Below are 25,348 nucleotides of genomic sequence, written 5' to 3' on the forward strand. Positions count from 1 at the left end.
ACGTTGATGGTGCCTCGTGGAGTATGACATTCCCTTAAAGAAACAGTAAACCTGTGGCCTGGTTATAAATCACAACGATAAGTCAAACGATTTGCTGCCCCTCTCCATGCAAAGATTCTGGGGTTTCCACTATTGCATCCCTTTAGCAAGGTTCAAGATAAACATAGTAGGTAGGATGGGCAAGGAGCGGTAGAAAATGGGGTGAACACAATACCTCTTAGAATGACTCAGTCATCCCCTTCTAGGCCTGTGGTGGGTTGAGGACCAATTTTGGAGCAGGAAGGGCAAAACAGAGGCTCCACAACCCCTCCGTGAGCTGGGGCATGTCTGAGTAGAGAAGAGGCGTGTCCTTGGAGTTTTCTCCCTAGCTCCAGTAGTGCTTTCCACCCCAGGCAATAAGCTCTTTCCTTGTAGTATCTGTCCTAGAGATTCTGTCCTAGAACCTGATGATTCGGACTCTTAGGTTCATCTGGTTGGGTCCCTCATGTATTCCTCGTGGCGTCAGCTCCACTGCAATGAGGTTCCTCTTCCAAGTTTGTCCTGCCATGTCTGCTGGCAACCTAATTTTCTGAGAGGACGCTTGAGTCAGTCTGCCACGTTTCACCACACAGCTATGCATGCTCTACAATCCTGTTTCCATATCAATTGCACAGCCTGGTGACTGTCTTTGTTTCTTCCCTTCCTGTTTTCTCACCATGTGGCTCTGCGAGAGGACAGATGGGGCAGCAAGTGGACATTTGCCAGCGCACAGGTAAGTCCAGCTCAAATCCTAATATATGGTACACATTGTACCCAGGGCCTGTAAGTTAAATACCATCAGTGGACTTCAGCACCTCTTGTTCCATCCACTGCAGTGGCAGTGTGAACATGGCTTCAGGCCTACCATTGTAGTCAGACAAGCAGTTTTTAAACTGTAATTTGGCCATCCACAATAAACCCTTTGGTCCGCTCTAAACCTCCTTTTAAATATGAATACATTGTTCCTAAATATGAGTTGCTGATGATATGAGATTTATAAAGAGCACTCATGCTCCAAAGAGTGTCCAGGTGCTAGCTGCAAGGCTACTTGCAGAATTGTTGATCATCATGTTAAGGCTTTTTGGAAGAGTCAGGTTTTTAGTTTTTCTTCAATATGGATTGTGGTATGAAGTTCCAAGCAGGGCCGACTTTAGCGCAGGTGGCGCCTGGTGCGACAATCTTTTTGGGCACCTCCCATGACCTCCTCCTCCTCCGATTGTCATGCTTACAACCGGCAAAAGTGCCCATCATCTCTCTAAAAGCCAGTCTCACACATACGTTTCATTTGTTTTAAAATGCTGGTAAAGGCTACTGGTTCGAGGAGACAAATATTCCAGGCAACCAGCTCAAAGTAAAAGAAGGATCTGCCTCTGGTCTTGGCCTGACGGATGTTTGTGATTCTGACAAAATGACCATAGGCTGACTGTAAAGGAAGGGGGGCATAGTCACTAATCCTCCTCCTCAAGTGGCACGCTCCTTTATTATGTCGTGCTTTATGAAGCAGTGTTATGCTATTTGTATTTTACCACCGACTCCATCTTGACGACTGGCTCCAATTTGTGCTCAGCTTCACAGTCACAGTGGTGGTGCAGGTATTTTTCCACAAAGCTTGTTTTCTACACTGAACCTGTTTTCGCTCTTCTCACCAGAGCAGGGAAACATATTGTGGGGAATGCGGATGTGATAAGAATGTACCAGGGTGAGAAGGTTTTCAGCAGCGAAAGGTACTGCTCTGATCGGGAATGTGCATTGGGGCCTGGCCAGTTCTTTTGAATATTTTAGACACAGACCAAGTACAGCCAGCATTTGAAGTCAATAGCTGAAGGGAGGGGTTGATTGCTAGCATCTTCCTCTTTAGTTAATTTAAGGTATCCAAAGCAGGGAAAACTTAGCACTGACACAGAGGAGCTTGTTTTGGAAGTGGACACACTGCCCAATAGGATCCCATTGGGGAAGTTGTCCTCTCTCAGCCATTCAGGATACCCTGGCTTGATGTTGACAAGGATGATGATGGATTCGACTCCCATGGTGATGCATTCTAACTTTTAATTATTTCACTTATATATATGTTTATGCTTTGTTGATGCACTGCACAGTTCTTTCGCTGCAATTATTCTTGTATATACACATGCTCTATTCCATTTGATTTAAATGCTTATTTTCATGGATTTGTGTGCTTTTATGTGATATTTGGTAAGTGCCTTAATAAATTAATCAATCAAACTAACAGTGCTGCATTCCTTGGCATCATTTCCTCTTAGTTTAAAGCAGAGCAGAACGACTGTGGTTTTAAAAAGAATCCTCTTTTTGATGGGAAGAGAATGAAGCGCTTTCAGATGTGGGGTCATATAGGTTCTTGAGAAAAGGTTAAGAAGAATTTCAGCTGCTGCATTCTGCACCACCTGAAGTCTATTAGGAAGATATCAAGGAAGACCCAAGTATAGTGCATTTCCATCGTCAAGTCTGGAAGTTATCAATTCTTGAGTCACCATTTTAAAAGCCAAAAGGCAAGGTCCATGATATTTAAAAGTAGAGCATGTAGAAATGTAATGTTAAACATGTCCTTATAGTGACTAGCACCTAAAAGCTATTTTTACTGTGAGGAAGGCTGACTGTTCCATAGAGAAACAATGGGATGCACTATCACATTTAATGATGGAAAGACATCTTGAAAAGCCATTCTGGGACTTTTTAGAATATTTATTGAAAGCCCAATGTAATGCTGAAGTTGTATAAATATTAACAAAAATGTACTTTTAGAAAGTTAAATTTTTTTTGTATCTAGGGTCCAGGGGGCTAATTTGCATTAGTCTTGAGCCTTGGATGCTCAAGACTTCAATAAGTTGTGACAGCTGTACCCAGAGCAGAGACAAAAGCCTGAGTGTGCGCAGATGTTTCTGTTTCTCTGGCAGAAAGACCATATGGGCAGTGCACAGGAACTTGATTAACTTCAACTGGGCATCCTCTATCACTGGCCGATGTCAGGTGACACCTCCACAGTTCCCTTCCTTGTTTCCCTGGTCAGACAGGCACCAATCCCATTGGGAAGGGAGCTGCCCCCAGAACTGGTTTGAAGTGGCCACGGATGAGGAGTTGCTCATTTCCCTGGCCACAATTCTCACTTGCACTCACTTGCATTTTCAGCCTTCCACTGTTGCTGCTCAAGTAAGCACCTTAAACCTTGGGACCCACATCCTCTTCCAAACTATCAAATGATGATATTTCCAAAAGGCCTCACCTTTGGCATAACAGGTTATCGAGTAAAATCAGGCCAATGGACTTAGACACCTTTGATGGGCTGAATGTTGTGCAAACATTGCATCTTCAAACAAAGGAGCCTTCAAACTCCAAATAGATCACCACTGAGACCCTGGATAGCCTTTCAACTTTGACTGGGTGGTGTGTTTGAAGATGGGCCAAAGAAAGGAACCTTGAAAGAGGACCCACGTTTTTCGATGACTGAAAGTGCAATCAGTCTTCATTCGGACAGGGTTGCACTTTCCCTCCCACGTGGAGTGTTCACATCTGTGCAATAGGGACTGGAGCTGGAGCCGGAGGATAGACACCAGCCACACCAGCCAGGGTAGGGTGAAGTCAACTTGACCTCTCCTTGCATAATCCAACTGAGAAGAAGCAGAGTAACTTTTACCTTACCTGACGAGCGCAGCCCAGGACACAAGAACTTTAAAGTCTCTACTTTAAACAAGGGAATGGGCAACTAGTTGGCAACCAGAACACCCTGCAGTGGGCTAACAACGTCTTCCCAAGACGAGGGTTTGGGAGATGTAGGGGGTTACTGAAAGTGAAGGAAGTGTTCTTAGTTGTCCTAGTTCCCTAAGGACAACTTATGCTCCATAAACAGTCTAGTACCCAAAACGACTTCCGAGACCATATCAGTTTGTTCTCCAACACTGTGATTATTTCCCAGAAATAGCTGTCCATTCTAATTGCCTTCTAAACTTTCTGATTGAGTTGTGTGTAGAATTAACACACTTTTTTTAATGAAAAACAGCGTCTGGACAATGATTTATTGAATGGGAGTATTTGCTTCAGTTTTCAGCGTCTACCCACACTACCTCCTGGAGTAAACCTTGGACTAGTCGACTTAGCTTCACTGACAGTCAAGTGCTAAAGGGGTGCACTTGGTGCTCAGTTCTGGGCTCGTTATTGAGGTTAAGCCCCATGATACCTGTGGAACAATTTGAGCTCAGTATCTCCTGGCTGCCCTACTACTCCAAAAAAAGTTCCCATACAATACTTACCCACCCTCACACCTTACCACAAATTTTTGTACTTCATGTTGCAGTTAACATCATATATGATGTGATAATGAGAAGTAAATGGTCATACATCATGCACAACAGCCACCATTTCAGCTGCCACGTCTGCACGCACAACTTCCATCTCTTTAGCTGCCAAACCTGCAACCACTACATCCACCTGCCACAAATGCAGCTACCATCACCACCACCTCTACTTTCACACTTTCTGTCAGGTCACTGACCACCTCAAGCAATACTGCTACTTGCACAGCTTTTCAAGCACACCTGCTGTAGGCAGTGGCCCTTTGGCCTCAACAATAAATGCTGCATCTGCTACTTCATCACTCGTGCTTCTAGTACCAATCTAACAAATACCATTATGCTAGGTCCCATCACTGTGCCTTATGAATCTTTGGCAATGTCTACATACCTTTCTGCTAAGGCAACCAATGTTAAGAAGTGAGTCCAGCTGATGGGCGAGGATGTCTCTTTATATGTCTCCCTCATGGGGTTATGCTGGGAATAAAGTAAAGTGGTTAAACCTTTACCTTGCTTGACTAGATCACTTAAATGAAAACACTCAAACATAAACTGAGTATGAATTAATTTTAAAGCCCCTGATGTAGGGGTTTCAATGTAATCACTGTAGGACACTTGCACAATTGTTTATGGAGGTACATTTTTCAGGAATCAGTTCTGGATTAAAAAGACACTTCAGCTGTTTATAAGCTTTTTGAATAAACAAAATGGTTTCTGAACAAAATGTAAGTCCACTGAATTCACTTTACCTTGAAGAACTAAAGACTGACCACTACTAAGGGGTACACGCTCTCTAATAGGAGACACTGTTCAGCTTTTGATTTGTGCTTTGTGAGTGAATAGGAAGATTAGCCAGCATCTGTACCTGCATTGTTCATTCTGCAAGAAGGGTGGCCTCCATCATTGAATGCATTGTGGGTAGTATGGATATTCTACTTATCGTATTTTGCCAGAAAACTCTGTGGGTATGCTGCTGTCTTGGAGGCACTGCCAAACATCCGTTCCAACATCCGTGACACAGATTAAGTACAGCCTCAGGGGGCAATGTCTGCACTGCGGCACTAAATACAGAAGAGTTAAGCCATCGGGATTGCACAATGGCAAACACTGTACCAGACAAAGGTGGACATTGCCTATATGTGCATCTTGAGATACAACAGCAGCTGTCAGGGATTCCAGCCAACACATTTGGTAGGGACATGGTGTTACGCTGGACCTCACTGAACAACTTGCACAAGTACAGATAGCAATGAGATTAGCTCTCCAAACATATCTGTTTTGAAGAGCCTGAAGTTGCAGAGTTTGCTAGAGCACAACCGTTAGAATGCAACCAAGATCATAACAGAACTACTCCCTCTGTTCTTCACTCTCCTTACTTACTGTTCAGCATCAGCAAAAAGCCAAAAAGTTGGTTAACACATTTGCAAGGCAAAAACAATTAGCTTTGCCAGTGGCTGTGGAATTCCCCCCAAAATATCTCCTTTTACCCTCGCTTTTTTTGTGTTAAGCAAGGACTTGGTGTGGTTCACTAACCCCCACCCCCATTTATGGGTCCCTTTACATCTATTCTTGGCCATGTTGATCTATTTGTAGGCTGTAGACATGTTGAGAGGGTTTAGGCCTCTCTTGAAAAGCTTTGGCCTACTCCGTCATTAGAATGGTGGTAATGTTCAAGATTACTTACTAACGGCCTGCTTTAGAAGTCGGCGAATGGGTTACTACGTCACAGCGATGACAGACATCCTGTCCAACGAAATCTAAGTCCCATTTGATATAATGGGATTTAGGTTTCGGTGGACAGGATATCCATCACTGTTTTCTAAATCAGGCCCTAAGTTCTGTATCCTTGTACAAGGCATTACGTATGACATTGTAACATCCTCCAAAAAAAGAATAACAAACAAGGAAAGGCTGTAAAACCAAGCCTTGCCCATATCCTCGGTCACCATATTGTATTTGGTTTACCCAGCATCCTCCTGTTCTTTCGAGCTTAATGAAGACCGGAAAAGAGAATGGGTTGGAAGGGTGGGTCGTAATGACTGGTACAAGGATGCCAGGACTAACACTAATGAAGACTACCAGTAGGTAAGCCTAAACATTACCTCTACATCTTGGGCCCTCATCTCAGTAATTACTTTTGAGTAATACCAAAGTAATATTACGTCTTTGTTAAATCAAGGAGTTACTGCTACACCCAGTGCTTTGATGTAGTCCTTGACCAATTACAACAAAACTGATTTTAGACCCTCTACACCAAAGTTCACCACTTTTGCCAGGCCTAAACCTTCCTTATTAATGCATGTGAGTCACCCCTATGGTAGGCTCTAAACAGCGTATAGGGCCAGGTGCAGTGTATTTAAAATGTTGGACATGTACTTTTAACTTTTACATATCCTTTCATCACTACTGCAAGGCCTGCCTCTCCTATTGGATAACACTGGGCAGGGGTGTGGAATTTAATTAAAAATCTACTTGTCCATGGGACGGGTTGCTACTTAAATCTACTTACCCGCTAAAATAAATTACTTGTCCCTTTGGTGCCATGTAGTGCGCTGACAAATTATGGCAGCAATCTCATTATGTAAGAGCTTTGTTAATAGCCTCTCTGATTATGCCAGGGCTACTATTATAGAAGGGCTTGAATACATGCAATTTCAATCCGTACTATAGCAATTTCCTATTTTGTCACCTTTCCACAGATCTACATACTGGAGCTGGAGGAAGCAGTAAGCAATAGTTCAAGGGCTGAAATACCTTTGAGTCTGCAAACCTACTAACTTGCATGTTTTAAGGGTTTTTACCAGCTCTTCTCTAACCTTTTCCCATAAGGAGAAAGGCTGGCAATTTACTCCTGATAAGGGCAGAAGTAGATGTTCTTTCAGGGTTGGGAAAAAAGTGGTTAGAGGGAAAGTAAACTTGTGAACTCTCAATATATTTCACATGAGCAAATCTACACATGCATATTTGCTCGTGCTAAAATACAGTTAATAAATATTTTCGAGGAGTACGATTTCCTGGTCTACTTCTGTAAGTTCTTGCGAATTCATGAAGCCACTAATTCAAAGACATATACCATGGGTGCACATTTGTGATTTTCTTTAAGAACTGGATCCCGAATTAGGTCTGGTGTTAACATTTTGTCTTTATTAAACTTCTATTTCTCTCTATATCTATCGGCTGGCTTTACTGTGAGTGATCGCATTCTGCGATTCCACAAAGAGCATATTGGCACACAAAGTCGTTTTGTTCAGTGCCAGGAACTAGTGTGGCAATCAGTGGTGTACCGAAACTGGAGAGCCCCCCTGCAAAGAACATGGAGGGCCTCCCTCCAGACTCACTCAGGACAGGCACTGTGCTGAGGAGTTCCCCTGGAGGGGGCTGCAGGGCTTTTGTTGCACCACTGGTGGCAACGTGTGCTTTTTGAGACCAAAAACATTATTTTCTTGTTGTCAGTGTTGTTACAATGGGGAGGGTCTGGCAGCTCCCACAACAACAATGTGTTACAAAAGCTATGTCAAAATAAGACACGCATTGACAAACCCAAAAGACTCACAAAAAATGTTGGATCAGTTGGCTTTGCCAGTGCTTGTTTATTTTCATTCTTCTTATAGTCTTTTTGAAAATGGTTACACTGATTTTCCATTAGGAATAGTTTTTGGAAATACTAGCATGCTTCAACACATTTTACTAAATGACGCTTCAAATAAATAGCACCTAAAATTTCACAGTAGCAAAACTTTTTTTTCCTACTTGCATTTTTTGCTGAACATTTTATTTTGAAATCAAAGAATTATCATTCTTGCTTACAAGCTTCTGCAGAGATATGCATCTAATCAGAGAGCATTCTGGGAGTAATATACTTAGCCTCATATTGTTAAACTTTTCAAACATGTGTACATTTTGTTTTTCACTGGAACCACTGTCAGTAGTGCAATTTGACCTTAAAACGTTTTATTTACAACGCTCACCCTAATTATGAAGGCTTTTAATTATTGAACCATAAATACAAGTTCAAACCACATTAACATACAAACATATTACCTCAACTGCAGACAGATCCCTTCTCTGTAAACTGGCAGCCAGAGGGTTTGTGCTGCCTTTGACCCCAAACAATATGCGCTGGGTGTCTGGCGATAGGAATTTCACATCCCTGATTGGGTTACCTCATTACATTTAAAAACTGATATGTTTCAATTGGGAGTAGGTTGAAATATCAAGTTTGGTTAATAAAGAATTGCAATTTAAAATCTCCTTTGATGGTAAGGTTGGATTTTAAGTCACAATTCTGAAAACTCCACTTTTAGAAATCTGCCATTTTCTTGTCCCACTATTTGGCCCCTGTATCCTGGGTCACATGACTAGGTGTAGCTGCAGTTGAGTTTTGTGTATTATTTTTAGACAGTGAGACAAAGGGGGGACAGGTGTTGGCAGGATATGCCATCTCAGACTTTATAGGGGGAAGGAGCTGTCACCTATCACATTTAGACATCACAAAGTCTCAGCACACTCACAAAGGGCTTCACACTATTCTTTCGTGACCTCATAAAAGCTGGGGCCAGAGCACAGAGGCAGGGAATTCCAAACACCTTTGGGGGTGGAAGTCTTCAGACATTTTTCCCACTTCAAAGCTGGCACAAAGTATAAATATTGGACCCTCAGACCCAACTCTACAGTATACCTCTGGACCTGTGGAAGACTCAGATGGACTGTAGTGCTGCTGTGCTGCAAAAAGGACTTCTACTCTGCGGTCCTGCTGCCTAAATGAGAAGGAGTGGGCCTGCATCTTGAATCCAGGACCATCACAATGACTCCAAGGGCTAGTTGCCTGGCCTCCTTATCAGAGCCTCGGACAGAAAAGGCTCCAACCACCCTGAATCCTGCACCTTGACTCCACCTCCTGTGAGTCCTGACCTAAAGTGGTGCCACTCCAGTTCTGGACCCTGAGAGATCTCTAAAGGTGTTCTGCAAGCCCAGCTGTGGTCCCCATCGGAACCAATGTAAAGCCTCACTGCACAGCTGCCAGCCTCATCAGAATAGATGCTGAGCTGTGTAAAGCCTCACCACACAGCTGCCAGCTTAACTGGAACCGACAAACAGCAACGCAAAGCCTTGCCAAGCTTCGCAGTACAGTTCACCAGCAGTGATGTAGAGCGACACAAAGCCTTACTGCGCAGCTTCATCAGAAATGATGCCGGATGAGGAGAAGTCTCACAAAACAATGCCACACATATCATGCACCAAGAACAAAAGGTACTTTGTTCAGCTGGCCTAACCTGGTCACTCTCTCTGTCCTGCCCTCCATTGCAGTCGATCTATACTTGTGACTTTGTACAGGTCCAGCGTGACCAAATAACCACAGTTGGAGCTTTGTGCTTTAGGCACTATTTTTACTTAAATCTTTAAATTGCATGTCTCTGGTTCTACTAGTTGGATTTTTATTGTTTTTATTGTTTTGGTCTCAAATAATTTATTGAATTTGACTTTGTTTTTCTAAATAGGTGCGGGAATTTTTCTTGTATTTTACTTTTTGAAGTGCTGCTTAAATACTTTACACATTGCCTCTAAGTTAAGTCTGACAGCTTTATGCCAAGCTACCAGAAGGTTAAGCACAGGTTAATTCGGGGTTGCTTATGTTTCACACTGACAAGAATTGTGGTTGCAGCTTGAGTAGGGTTTCACCCCCTCAACCACTAACCCAATTTCAAAAACTTCCAGATCTCTGTTAACAGCTAAAGTCACTTTAGGGAGAGAAGAAAAAAACTATTCTCAACACTAATCTGGCTTCCAAAATCGACAAAAAAGAAGGACAGCACAACAAGATGCCTAATTCACACACTCTTTGTGCAGAGGTTAGTCACCAGAAATACAACCTTTATCATTTATTTAAAGTTTATTATTAACTGCTTCTAGTGGCTCAATGGGTGTTTTTGCAAGGCTTTTAACACTAGAGGCACATCCCAAGGAAAAGTTCTAACTCCATCATTGAGTGCTCTAAAAAAAACTCTTCAAGGTAGCCGAGGAATCAGACTTCCCTCTTCAACTGAATTCTTCCAGTGGTTTCTAAAGGTGTTAATGGATGCCTATAGAGCTCTCATATTTGAAAGCAAAATATTTTTATTGAAACCTTCCCACAAAGACTGCATTACACAAGATGTTGACTGTAAAGAGCTGAAACAATGTAACAACAGATCTGAAAACTCTTCCAATGTCTTGTATCAAATTTTAAAGTGGAAGGTTTTTGTGATCTCTGCATTACGGTTGACAAAGAAGATGGGATTCCTATCCTCTGTAACCACCGCCTTTCAATTTTCTAACTGAAGGACGAAGATGTCTGGAAACTGATAAGTAATGTTCTTCACTGATAATGGAAACTGGGGCAGAATCCACTCTGATATTCTGCTATTGAATTCAACATTTGGAACAATGACCCTCTCATCCAGAATAGCACAAATAGAACCACCTCCTCAGGTTGATCTTTATCTTCTGAAACACTTTTGGAATTAAGAAAACAGGTGAACTACATACAGAAGTATCTACTCATCTCCCTGCTCCCCACAAACTCTCTTCTCTTGAAACCTGGAGTAAAGCTTCTGCACTCTTTTGTTCTTCGTGGTTGCAAAGAGATCTAGGTATGGAACCCCCAAACCTCTTGCATTTTTTCTGAAAGAATGCAGGTAACAATGTCTCTCACATTGTCCACCTGCCTTATGGAGCTTTCAATCAATGACGGTACATGATTTTCTGCCGACTGCCCCATGCAAGTTCACCCAAAGTCCTCGTTCTTGTTCCACCCTGGTAATTCCTCAAAGATACTGTCACTGGATTAACTGATTGTGTTTACAAGTTCCCCTTGTATTACCTTTTGGAAACGCACTAATGAGTTCTCCACCATGTTCAATTCCATTGAGGTGGAGCACTGAAGGCTCTGAAGTGGGGACCACTGGCCTTGACTTGATCCGACCTTCAATGTTGCTCCCCAGCCTAAGGAACTTGTGTCCATTGTAATGATGGAAAGAACACCAGACTAAGGAGGCATTCTCTCTGACAAGGTTTCCGAATTCAACTATCACCTCAGAACCCGCTTGACATGAGGAAAAATTGGAATTAACATAATTAAGTCCAGGGATGCTCATCTCTGAAAGTTTGGATGAAGGCTGATAGGGTACAAATAGAGATGAGCCTAAGGCACTAGAAAGATGCATGATGCCATTAACCGGATGCATCAGCCAAAAGTTCAATATTCTAAAATATTTTTTTTTACTATTTCTTGAATGACCAATCCCATCTGTTCAGGAAAGAACACCATTCCCTTCAATTTTAAACTCTGTTCCAATTAAAACTAGTTTCTGTGTTGTAATTAGATAGCATTTTATCATATTCATAAGGAAACCATGTTGCTTCAGACATCCCTTCACAGCTTCCAACCCGTCAATGCTTTTTTATCCACTGGAGCACGTAAGTTAATCATTATTTGAAAACTTCCTTTGGGAATCAGAGGGTTGATCTTTAGTAAAATTGCCATCTTGAATCAAACTGACTTTACGCACACATTTGAGTCCTTTATGTCTATTACCATCCATCCTGAATCCCCCCGACATCTTGGGAATTGGAAAATAAGAGTATACTCCTTTCCCCTTCTCTTTCTCTGGGACTGGTGCCACAGTTTTCTTTTACTAAATTGATTTCTTTAATGAAGCCCTCTTTTCTAGACACTTTGGCCATGGTGTCAACTTTATCCTAGAATCTGTAGGGGAATACAGAAATTCTATGTGGTAAATCTTCTCCACTATGTGTCTCACCCAGACATCTGGAGTAGACTGTTGGTTTTCCTCCCAAAACCTCTCCTGTTTCAGATACTGAGAATTATGTGTTTCTTTAAAGGTTACCTAAAAGACTTCCCAAATTGACAGAAGAGGATAACTGATTTTAATGTTGTTCTCCTTGAACAGTTTATGCAGCTTATCTCCTAACTCAGGCCCAAACACTTTCCACACCCTGAAAGGACATCCTGAGTGTTGCTGATTTCTGAGAAGCCTGTGTATTAACCCTTACGTATAGCATTGTGTCACGAGATGGGGGAAGGTGACTTACTGCATTGTTTCCCCAGGGCCGAAGACACCAACAGAAGAGTCCTTATGTCCCTCCAGGCCTTTGATCCAGATGCTGTGCAAGCAGGATGTCAAACAGCAAGAAGAGTGACACTAACGGCAACGGACGTGCCCATCAAGTGGGGTCAGGAGGACCCAGCTGACGTGACGACTTGCAACAAAACAACAGAGAAGCAGCATCTCAGTTTCCAGCTGGACGGCATGGGAGACCAAGAAGAGCTTGTGGACTCTGTGGAAAAGAGGAGTGAGGAAGCAAGGGAGCCCCAGCAGCCAAAGGGCCGCCGGCAGGAGCGTGGCTCTGTCAGGCGTGTACACAGATTGTGACTCGGGCCGGGAAACTGGAGGGAACACCACAGAGAAAGATGGTGGGAGTAACACTGAAAAGAAAACTTACTATAAAGACGGGCCATACATAAGGAAATACCACACAGGGTATACATTTTGAGCTCTCAAAGTAAGAAGAGACTTACTCAGAAGGCTTTTTTATTTTGGTGTGTAGAATACCCCCCTTTGTTTCTTTTTAGTACTGCTTTTGGCGATTTACCACCAAAATGGTGGATGAGAGAACCAGTAGGTATTCTTGATTTTGTTTGGGTTACTTTTTGGATCACTGCCTATATCCTTCCTGCACAACAGCCCTTATTAGCTGCATGCCCTAAGAAAGTGGAATGGTGGACCACTCATACTGACCTCACCTAACTAAAGAATCCATGCATAAGAATGTACCTGAGCTATCCTTTCTTTCGATGGTGCTGGCGGACAGGATTCCCAGGCAACCTAAAGAGAGGAGAAGAACCAGCTGTTACAGAAGAGAACTGGAACTCTAAACCTATAAGAACACTACTAGAATAAATACCAATCAAAAGCATATTATCTGTGGAGTCCTAATTCAAAAGCCAAATGACACATTCCTTTGTGCTGAAACCGCTGCACTTGCAGTTAAAGTGAATGCTCTTGCTACAACAAATTCCTTATCTGACATGACCTCAAATTGTTTGTCCTTGTCCTCTAACAAGGCTTAGCATTTAGCTCATCCTTCAATAGCCTTAAATAATGCTTTAATGTTGAGATCAATGACTGTGCCGTGTAAGCACCAAAAATACTGCTCTTAATGACAGAATATGCCTTTTTAAGGGAATAAACCTTTTTATCTGTTGTGTCATTTATAATTTCTTCCTCACTTATAGGATCCCAGCAAAGGAATCCACTGTCACTGAATTTGGAAGCTTCACTTTTGTTTGCGGATATGCCTTAAACATAAACCTATGCACCATGATTTTGTTTCCTGCCACTCATGAAACACAACATCCATGACATGTGAATGAATGTGATTATTCAATTGTTTTTTCGGAAATCGCCTTAGCACATTGATGAAGTATCAGGCGGATGACAGGGAAACCCCATATGCTTCCCTACACAGTTCACTATTGCAGGCAAAATGTCTTTACCACTATATTTACCTTCTTGTTCATCCTGTCTTACCTCTACCTTAGTACCAAAATCAGATAGAAGGGACAAATATACGACACCAACAGTAAGGGCCTCCTCATTTTTATTTTTCATTTGTGTGGCTTTTTTCTCAATGCTTTTAAAGTCTCTACCATCAGCCTTCTAATCATCTGATTCTCTGTTTCGCTGCTCCTTTTCCTGGCAGGAGGAGGCATTACAAGATGCTGAAGAAGTGAAATCAGGCTCCACATAAGTATGTTTTCTATCTTGTTTCCCCATGCTACCGAAAAATGTGGGAAATCAAAAAAAGCCACTTGCTTCAAGCTGCATCCCTTACCTGCCACCGGATCTCCTTTTTCCACTCCCAAATCTGAAATGAAAGTACAGACTTGAACAGATTCATCTGTCTACACTGAGCAAACTCTTTCTTGACTGAATCTGATGCTCTCCCCCTGCTCGTCTTTGTCAGATATTCAGGTACGAAAATATAAAATATAATAATAATTCCCTGCTCTCCATTGATTATATTCACTTAAAGCCTAAGAAGAAGCGAATAAATTGCCTTCTCAACCCCATAAATCCATCCCCACCAGGGGCTTAAAGAGTTGCTTTACAGACGGTGAAGCCTGGCAGGAACAATCTGTAAACTGCTTTGAAACTAAAAAATAAGTCCGGCCAAAGCCTTTTACCAACATTTGCTCTTGGTTTCCACTACAGGGAGTGCAGAATTATTAGGCAAATGAGTATTTTGACCACATCATCCTCTTTATGCATGTTGTCTTACTCCAAGCTGTATAGGCTCGAAAGCCTACTACCAATTAAGCATATTAGGTGATGTGCATCTCTGTAATGAGAAGGGGTGTGGTCTAATGACATCAACACCCTATATCAGGTGTGCATAATTATTAGGCAACTTCCTTTCCTTTGGCAAAATGGGTCAAAAGAAGGACTTGACAGGCTCAGAAAAGTCAAAAATAGTGAGATATCTTGCAGAGGGATGCAGCACTCTTAAAATTGCAAAGCTCCTGAAGCGTGATCATCGAACAATCAAGCGTTTCATTCAAAATAGTCAACAGGGTCGCAAGAAGCGTGTGGAAAAACCAAGGCGCAAAATAACTGCCCATGAACTGAGAAAAGTCAAGCGTGCAGCTGCCACGATGCCACTTGCAACCAGTTTGGCCATATTTCAGAGCTGCAACATCACTGGAGTGCCCAAAAGCACAAGGTGTGCAATACTCAGAGACATGGCCAAGGTAAGAAAGGCTGAAAGACGACCACCACTGAACAAGACACACAAGCTGAAACGTCAAGACTGGGCCAAGAAATATCTCAAGACTGATTTTTCTAAGGTTTTATGGACTGATGAAATGAGAGTGAGTCTTGATGGGCCAGATGGATGGGCCCGTGGCTGGATTGGTAAAGGGCAGAGAGCTCCAGTCCGACTCAGACGCCAGCAAGGTGGAGGTGGAGTACTGGTTTGGGCTGGTATCATCAAAGATGAGCTTGTGGGGCCTTTTCGGGTTGAGGATGGAGTCAAGCTCAACTCCCAGTCCTACTGCCAGTTCCTGGAAGACACCTTCTTCAAGCAGTGGTACAGGAAGAAGTCTGCATCCTTCAAGAAAAACATGATTTTCATGCAGGACAATGCTCCATCACACGCGTCCAAGTACTCCACAGCGTGGCTGGCAAGAAAGGGTATAAAAGAAGGAAATCTAATGACATGGCCTCCTTGTTCACCTGATCTGAACCCCATTGAGAACCTGTGGTCCATCATCAAATGTGAGATTTACAAGGAGGGAAAACAGTACACCTCTCTGAACAGTGTCTGGGAGGTTGTGGTTGCTGCTGCACGCAATGTTGATGGTGAACAGATCAAAACACTGACAGAATCCATGGATGGCAGGCTTTTGAGTGTCCTTGCAAAGAAAGGTGGCTATATTGGTCACTGATTTGTTTTTGTTTTGTTTTTGAATGTCAGAGATGTATATTTGTGAATGTTGAGATGTTATATTGGTTTCACTGGTAATAATAAATATTTGAAATGGGTATATATTTTTTTTTTTAAGTTGCCTAATAATTATGCACAGTAATAGTCACCTGCACACACAGATATCCCCCTAACATAGCTAAAACTAAAAACAAACTAAAAACTACTTCCAAAAATATTCAGCTTTGATATTAATGAGTTTTTTGGGTTCATTGAGAACATGGTTGTTGTTCAATAATAAAATTAATCCTCAAAAATACAACTTGCCTAATAATTCTGCACTCCCAGTAATAGTCAAAGACAGGAAAAACAAAACAGGAGGATGCTGGGTAAACCAAGAAATATATGATGTCCAGGAGGTATGCTGCAACCCAAATGTGACAAAATGAGATTAAAGTTTCTTGATCTAGCATTTACGATAGCTAAGCCTACGACAGTCATTCATTGAAAGTCAATACATGCACCTGAAATTTAATACAGGACCAAACTCTATAAATCGCACAGGCTGTGGATGCCACAATCCACATTCTACAATTAAGCCAGAAGAAACCAGAAGAGTAGACCGATTGGGACATCATCCTAGTCCAGAGTAACCATAAAATAAGATTACAAACCACCACAATCAATTCCAGACACCTCCTCCTGATTCTTAATATCAAGCTATGAATGTATTAGCTACTTACAATGGACTACTACTACTTACTTATCGCAGGTCTCTTGTTCCAATTAATTGTACAGGTCATTGATGATCAACAATATACATAACGTTATACAGTAATGTATGACACTTGCATATCATGACACAAAACGCTGCACTCTGGGAGGCTGTGATTAGCAATTTTAATTTATTTCACCAGAAATATTGTCTCAGACTTCACAACATATTTTGACTGATAGTCTTCTTCCACGTGGCTCCGTCGGTTCTCATTAACTGTTGTTCCTGCACAGTATTTATCCATCTCAGAAGCATTCTGGAAATAGTAGTCAAATGAAAAGTTCCTTCCTTGCCCCCAAGCCCTTTTCCACTAAATATGTATTTAGCACAAGACCACACAGGCACCATTAATACTTAATATTCTCATAGTGTAAGAGTGACGCACGGTGTATTTGAAATTAAATTAGTATCCATAATATTAATTCCAGCTGAGGTAAGACCTGGCCTGGCAGTTCGGGCAGGACTGCTCCCATGAGGAGCAGGTCAAGACTGATTTGCATATGGTTGGGTCCAAACTGAGATGGCATGGTGGGGAAAAAAAGGATGGTTTCTGATGCTGCCTAAGCGATTGTCAGTGGCTGAGATTAATTCCAGCATTCCATCTATCACCTTGTTCTTTTTGCATTTGCCGCCTTAAATGCCAGACATTGGTCCCGGGCTCACACTGCCACTAGAACCTGGCTGAAGAGCCCTAACCAGGATGTGACTGGTCCTAGGTTGCTTGTGTTCCGGTTCGGAGAGGACCTAGCTTAGCAGTTTGGGTTGGACTGCTCCCATGAGAAGCAGGGTCAAGAATGATTTGCACATGGCTGGGTCCAAACTGAGATGGCTTGGTAGGCAAAAAAAAACAAAACAATGGATTGGGATGCAGGCAGCGATTGCCAATGGCTGAGATTAATTCCATCCACCACCTTACTCTTTTTACATTGGCCCCACTCCTGCATGATCCTGGAGAACAGGTTTGTTTCTAGTTTCCACTTGCTGGTATCCCTCATGTGATGCAAGTTCCAATCTGCCATTGAATTCTTAGTGCCTGGAAGGTTAAGGACTATGACTGAAATCTGATTTTGGGGGCAATAGTGCCAGAAGTCTTTTACAATTACTGCAAGGAGATGCAATTGTGTGCCTGCAAGTGACTGACGTATTGGACTGTCGACACGCTGTCCACCTTTAACAGAATACAACAATGAGCTTGTAGAGGGGGAATAGGGCGTACCAACTGGCTAACAGCTCTATACAGATGATGTGCAAGGAGAGTTCTGCAGTGGACCAACAACCACCTGTTATGTTGCAGCATTGTGCTCCCCAACCCAAAAAGCTGGCATTGGATTCCACAACCATGCCCATAACGAGATCATAAATGGTTTTCCCATTCCTGGCGCCCATGTGGTTGAGCCACAGTTGCAGTTTGTGACGTACCTCCTAGGTGAGGGCAACCTGATCTGAATAAGTGAGGCCTCTGCATAAATGAGCGATCATCATACGCAGCAGAGCACAACTGCGCAGAGGACCCAGAACAATAGCATGGATAGATGATGCCAATAGGCCCACTAATCTCACTAACCAGTGAAATGTTATTGTTGCTTTTGCCAGAGTCTTGTGAATCTCCTTTATTATTGCTCTTATCTTTTGGGCAATCTGATCTGAATAAGAGAGGCCTCTGCATAAATGAACCGATCGCCATACACAGCAGAGCACGACTGCGCAGAGGACCCCGAACAATGGCTTGGATAGATGATGCCAATAGGCCCACTAATCTCGCTAACCAGTGAAATTTTATTGTTGCTTTTGCCAGAGTCTTGTGAATCTCCTTTATTATTGCTCTTATCTTTTGGGCTGAAGGAGCCAAAGTTGCTGAGACAGGTTCGATAGCAAAGTCTAGAAAGGTAAACAGTTGCACTGAAAGAAGGTCAGACCTATTGTGGTTGATGACAAACCATAAAGATTCTAACAGGATCGCTGTGAGGTCCAATTGGTTCAGGAGCAGACAGGAATCATGCAACATCAATAGGAAGTCATCTAAGTATACAATCAATCGGATAACCCTCGCTCTCAAGAATTCCACCACCGGGTTGAGAAGTTTGGTAAAGCACCAAGGGGCTAAAGGCAGCCCAAAGGGCACTGCCAAAAATTTGTAGGTAAGATTCTTTCATTGAAACTGTGAGAAGTGACGATGCAGGGGAAAAATGGAGACTGTCAAGTAGGTGTCCTTCAGGTCCAAATGCCCCATGTAGTCACCCTCTCTCAGCAGATCTGGTTACAAATGAATCCCTTCCAATTTGAAATGGCAGTAAAGGATTCAAGAATTAAAGTGGTTGAGGTTTATTATAAAAAAAAAAGGATCCTGTCTTTTTTGTTTACAAGGAACAAGTTGCTTAGAAACAACAAGAAAATCGCAAGGGGAGTGGTGGGGGTCAGGCGGAGGAAAGAGGAAGGAGACGAAGGGAGGGATTTTTTTTTTTTTTTTAAACATCTGTCTCCTGCTGCCTTGCGCTCCTCTTTCTTCCATGTTGTATCCCAGCATTCACTGGGAGACCAGCACAGACGCCTTCGTAATCCTGGCACTGCTTACATGCTAAACACAGCAGCGTCAGGCTTGGTGTTGTATCGTGAATGCAATGGGCTCGTGCGATAAGCGCGAGCCGGCGAATGGTGGAATGTTGTGTGTGAATGTTTGGAGATCAATGTGGAGAATCGGGAAGGTTCAGAAGGAGGTGACAGGACAAGAGACGGCGGCTCTGTATGCGGCCGGGGCTTTTTACTATTTGGAATGTACCTGTAAATTGTCACCAGCTTGAAGAATAAAGAAGTTAATCCTACCATTCTTGTTCTCCTGTTGTTGCGGCCAGATCATTCTCAACAAAATTGGCGACGAGTTAGCCCCGTCTGCATCTGATTTGTGATCCTTACAATCACCATCGTAATTTCGAACTTCTACGAGCCCACGCAACTCGACCCAGTGGATGCCTGTGAGTTACTACTGGTTTTTTTTCCAGAGTAAAGTGCTGAAACAGAGACTATACACGCGCACGCAGTGCTCCACGTTACGTGCGCGTGTCTCCTGGCAACGTTTAGCTTGTTACTGAACAACTAGACCGCTAACCTTCATACGGCCTACATTACCTTTTGGAACTCAGGACATATACCGGCAACCTAATTCTCTGAGGTTTAAGGGATAAACCAAGCATTTATATTAATTCAAGTGAACTTACACTTCATTCCGAATATTAAGACATTAATGTTATATATTTTTGAAGTTGTGGAGTATTTAATATATATTTTTTTCCCTCTTGTTCGCACGTACTTATGGCTTCTGGTAATTTGAATCTTCCACCTCCTCAACCTTTTATTCCTGGTAGTAGTGATGTCTCCATTAAATGGCAAGAATGGTGAGAGTATTTTATAAACTACATTTCTGCATGCGATGAAGATAATGATTTTTCAGGAGAAAAAAAGAAGAAAATTTTATTGCATTGTTTAGGGCTGCATGGTCTTAAAATTTACAATAGAATTGAAAAGAAACACAGAGAGCAAGGAGATGTTTTTGTTCATGCATTAGAGGATTTAGACATATACTATTCTCCCACGGTGTGTGTGGGAATTGATCGCTACAAGTTTTTTCACAGGAAACAAAATAAAGAGGAAACCATTGAGGAATATGTTTCAGCCTTAAAAAATGTAGCCTTAACGTGTAGATTTGGCACTTTACATGACGAGTTCATTAGGGACCAGATAGTAATGCACGCTGCCAACCAGAATATACAGGACTGCTTATGGACTAAAGGGGAATCGCCCTTACAAAAGTAATTGAAGTAGTCAAAAAAGCAGAACTTACTGGAAGATGTGCAAAAGTTGTCCTACAGGGGAATACTAAAGTGGATGATTCGATAGGAGAGTCACATAAGTTGGTGAATAGATTCATAGAGTCAAAGAAATGTCCACCAGATGGATTTTCGAGGAAGACCAATTCTTATAGGAACAGGAAGTTAAAAAGAGACACTTCAAAGGCAGAGGTTACTTGTTTCAGATGTGGATTACTGGGCCACTATGCGAATGATAAAGGCTGTCCAGCATGCAATCAGAAATGTTCTGGTTGTGGTACTATTGGCCATTTTATCAAGGTTTGCAAGAAAAAAAAAGGAACTGCAATAAAGTTGTTAGAGGATGCTACTGAAACAGCTTCCTCCTCAGATAGTGAAGACAAGAATATGTGGGTGCTTAATATAAGGAATGCCGGAACAAGAACGCCGGATGGACTACGGAAAAGACCAAAGTGTGACATAGCTATAGAGGGTGTTACCATTACGATTACCGCTGATTCTGGGTCACCTTATACAATTGTTAATGAACAAGTTTGGTTGAAAAAGTTGAAACGCACTGTTGCAAGATAATACTTAAAAAGGATGCCGTTCCTGTTATTCATAAGGCGAGAAATATTCCTGTTAGCATCAGGAATGAGGTTTCCAACGAGTTGGACAAATTACTACAGACAGGTATCATTGAACAGGTTGAATCATCTGATTGGATTTCCCCACTGGTGGTAGCTAGACGTTCTAATGGCAAATTGAGGTTATGTGTAGATCTGAGGGACCTTAATAAGAATATTTTGGTTGATCAGTTTCCATTGCCGAAGATCAATGAGGTCGTAGCGCTAACCAAAGGCAAGGAATGGTTTACCACGATAGACCTTACTTCTGCATATAATCAGGTTCAGTTACATCCTGACAGCCATAGATGAACCGCATTTATTACGCCCTTTGGATGTTATCAATTTGTCAGAGTTCCATTTGGTTTGGCTTCTGCAGCGGCTATGTTTCAAAGGCTAATGTATAAGCTTTTTAGTAAAATGCGGGACGTGTTGTTTTTCCAAGATGATATTTTAATTATGGGGGATTCGAAAGATGACCATGACGCTAGAGTCAAGAATGTTCTTCAAGTATTACAAGATAATGGACTTACGGCTGAGCATAGCAAGTGTAAGATAGCCGGGAAAAGTGTCACTTATTTAGGACACAAGATTAGTGGCAAGGGTGTTGAACCAAAAGCTAGTCTTGTTGAAGCCATAAAGAATTCACCAGCTCCTACTAACAAGGACGAAGTTAGAGCTTTTTTAGGTCTAGCGGAGTATTATGCTAAGTTTGTGCATAACTTTTCCCACAAAACGTTTCCTATTAGACAATTTTTAAAAGGGAAGTGCATATTTAAGTGGTGTGAAGAGTGTGAAGCAGCGTTTAAATTGATTAAAAATGACATTATTAGTGCACCTGCCTTACAAGGTTTTGACCCTAATCTACAATGTATAGTTACTACAGATGCCAGTAATAAGGGTTTAGGAACTGTCCTTACACAAATGGATACGAATGGTAAGGAGTGTGTAATTGCATTTGCTTCTCGTTCTATAACCAATACTGAAGCGAAATACTCAGTTATTGAAAGGGAGGCCATTGCATGCGTGTGGGGTTTGGAACATTTCAGATCATTTGTTTGGGGTATGAATGTCATCTTGCGTAGTGATCACAAACCGCTTACTAAAGTGCTTCCAACAAAAGGATTATTCAAAGCCTCGCCACGCATTGCCCGGTTATCCATAAGACTGTTAGACTATAAGTATGAAGTACGTTACGTACCCGGGATTAAGAATAAGATTGCTGATTTCTTAAGTAGAATGCCGTTGGTGAATACCGAAGAAGGGGTGAAGGAGTTGGAGGACTGTTCTGTAGCTGATGTTATACCCTCAGCCTTTCAGGGCATCTCCGAAGGCGAGTGGGAGAGGGCCATTGGTGAAGATGAAACATTAAGTAAAGTTCAAAGTTTGTTAAGAGAAGGTTGGCCCCATAAAAAAAATCTAGATGAAGGTGTGAAGGGATTTTGGGAGGTCAAGGAAGAGTTGTCTGTGGAACACAATAGATTATTGCGCAATGGTAGGGTAGTTCCTCCTGAGATACTCAGATGGAAAATTCTTAATTTATGCCATGATGGACATTTGGGCATATCGAAAACGAAAAGTAAAGTTAAACAATTGAATTGGTGGCCAGGGATTGATTTAGCTGTGGGAAGGACAGTAAGAGATTGTGTCCTATGTAATGAGTCTGAAAAAACGTTACCACGTCCAAACATGCCCTGGGAGAAGATTGGTCTGGACATTACTGGACCAATACAGGTGAAAGATGGTTACAGATCTATTGTGGTGATGTTTGATCATTTCTCTAAATGGCCTAAAATTGGAATGGTGAGTAAGGTGGATTCCTGGTCCATTGTAGAATTTTTGGATAATGTTTTTTTGAGGGAGGGCCTACCTAAGACCATTATTACTGATAACTGGGTGCAATTCACATCTGACAAATTCAAGGCTTTCTTAATGAGGTGTGGTATTAAACACATTACAACTTCCAACTATCATCCAGCAGGTAATGGTGCTGTGGAACGTTTCAACAGAGTGTTGAAAAATAGTATACAATTGGCTGAGTGCGCAAAATTAGATTGGGAAAAGGAAGTTTGGAAAACGGTTTGGTCATACAGAACTACACCATGTAGCTCTACTGGTCAATTTGGTCATACAGAACTACACCATGTAGCTCTACTGGTCACAGCCCATTTGAGATAATGAGAGGAAGGGTTCCATTGAGGAAAGATAATGTAGGTTGGATGATTGATGGTAGGGAAAGCAGTTGGACTAGTGAGAGTGTTAGGAAAAATATTAAGAGGGCGCAAATCCGTTCGAAGGAGTTTTATGATGCCAAACATAAATGCAAAAGTGTAAGTATACAGGTGGGTGATTTAGTTAGGGTGAAGGTTCCAGGTTTTAAAAAGTGTGAGAAGGGAAAATTCTATCCTCCTTTGAAGGTCACAAAAATGTTGTGTAACACTGTACAACTTGAAAACGGAAAAGTATGGCATCTAAGCAGAGTCTCCCCATACAAAGGTTCAGGTGGGGGAGGGTTGATTGGAACTGACTGGTTTATGTATGACAATACTGGGAATAAAATGGGTTTGCAAAGTGCCAATGTTGCACAGACTGCACAGGTCGGTAGAAGCAGTGTTAGCCCTACGGAAGAGGAACACAGAACCGAAATGAAGGCTTAAGGAGACAATGCACGGAATGGTGACATAACAAGTGTGAAGAATAATATTAGCAGATGTGGCAGGAGGATCATGAGACCAGGAAAATTCAATGACTATGTATGTAACTGAGTCTCCGTAAAGATTCTGGAACTAATTTATGAAATGTGTGTAGGATTTATTAAGTAGATATTTCTGACATTATAGATTTAAGTCTCTTATAGCGATAGGTATGTAGTATATGTATAATATCACAAAGCAATAGATTTATAGTGTATGTTTCTTATCACATTGTTATAGGAAAGAAAATTTGTGTAAAGGGGAAGAATGTGTTGCATCGTGAATGCAATGGGCTTGTGCGATAAGCGCGAGCCGGCAAATGGTGGAATGTTGTGTGTGACTGTTTGAAGATGAATGTGGAGATTCGGGACGGTTGAGAAGGAGGTGACAGGACAAGAGACGGCGGCTCTGTATGCGGCCGGGGCTTTTTACTATTTGGAATGTACCTGTAAATTTTCACCAGCTTGAAGAATAAAGAAGTTAATCCTACCATTCTTGTTCTCCTGTTGTTGCGGCCGGATCATTCTCAACACTTGGTCTGACCGGCAGTCACTGCTGCTCGTACATACGCCTGGGGTCTGTGCTGTTCCTCCAGCCTGGCTGTGTATACAGCTGGGTTGAAGAAACCTAAGTGCGCATGTGTGCTTGGTTGGCCTCAGACGTCTGGCTAAACACACATGCGCACTTAGTGCACTCTCCCCCTCCTCCCCCCTCCTGTGGTCCAGCTTCACCCCTCCCCTGCACTGCAGGCTAAGCCAACGATGAAAAATTTAACAATTGAAAATTATTGTTTAATTTTTCATCTCCTGGCTCTTGGCTAGGGGAGCGCTGTTCCTTCGCCATAGTGAAGGAACCACCCCTGAAGAGGGGAATGCGTAATCTGAAGTCTCCGTTTCTGACACGGAATCTGAAATTAAATTATTAAAATAGACATGAAACCCTATGGCAAATCTACCTCAACTCCTAATGAATTGGCTCTTAACCGTCACTACAAACGTTCGAAAAAAACAACAGTCACATGGCCCAACGTTCACGATTTAGGCTGAAGACTCCAAATTGTTAAATTGAAAAAAATTGTGTTTTAGTTATTAGCTGCTGAAAACGGCGCCTTCTCTAATGCAAGTTAATGGGTTAATTCACTTCTGTCGTTTTCTCTTTAAATCTCTCTTGTAGTTCTCAAGTGTGTGCCATGTATGAGTCACGATCAGTAAAACGCAGAAAGCGTTCAGTGAACGAGTACAAAAAAGGGCAGATGTCGACTGGGCGGTTAATAATGCCACCACTTACACACGTGGCCTACACAATAGCAGCACTCGAAGCAGGTAACCTGAGCGCGGTTTCCGGTAAAGTTGGAGAAGGTCTCTCTGCCCGAGGCCGCGTGACTCTCCACTCAGAAAGGGTCATCTTACAAACTCCGGGACCGAAGCTGAGCCTAAACCTGTTATTTATTTAAAAGTCGGTTGCAGGGGAAACCCCTTTCAGAAACAGAGATATCCTCTAGTAGGCGACAGCAGACACCTTCTTGCTGACCGGGAAGAAACGCTCGACGGTCTCTCGCGGGCGCTGTCAGTCTCGCCTCTGGAAGTAGGGCGTCTTCTCGCACTCACAGGAGAGCGCTGCCCCTCAGGGCCAGGAGGGAGGGGTGTGACTC

At 42.4% G+C, this 25,348-nt stretch overlaps 1 long non-coding RNA gene across 1 annotated transcript; it reads right to left on the minus strand.

Moving 5' to 3' along the window:
* Window positions 1–4,713: 4,713 nt before the first annotated feature.
* On the minus strand, window positions 4,714–25,306 carry LOC138259546 (uncharacterized). Its single transcript, XR_011198752.1, has 3 exons — window positions 25,216–25,306; window positions 13,154–13,204; window positions 4,714–4,796 (listed from the first exon to the last, which is right to left on the minus strand). It is a non-coding gene; the product is annotated as an uncharacterized lncRNA (long non-coding RNA).
* Window positions 25,307–25,348: the final 42 nt, after the last annotated feature.

Source organism: Pleurodeles waltl, chromosome 9 (genome assembly GCF_031143425.1).
Source record: "Pleurodeles waltl isolate 20211129_DDA chromosome 9, aPleWal1.hap1.20221129, whole genome shotgun sequence".
Taxonomy (NCBI): Eukaryota; Metazoa; Chordata; class Amphibia; order Caudata; family Salamandridae; genus Pleurodeles; species Pleurodeles waltl.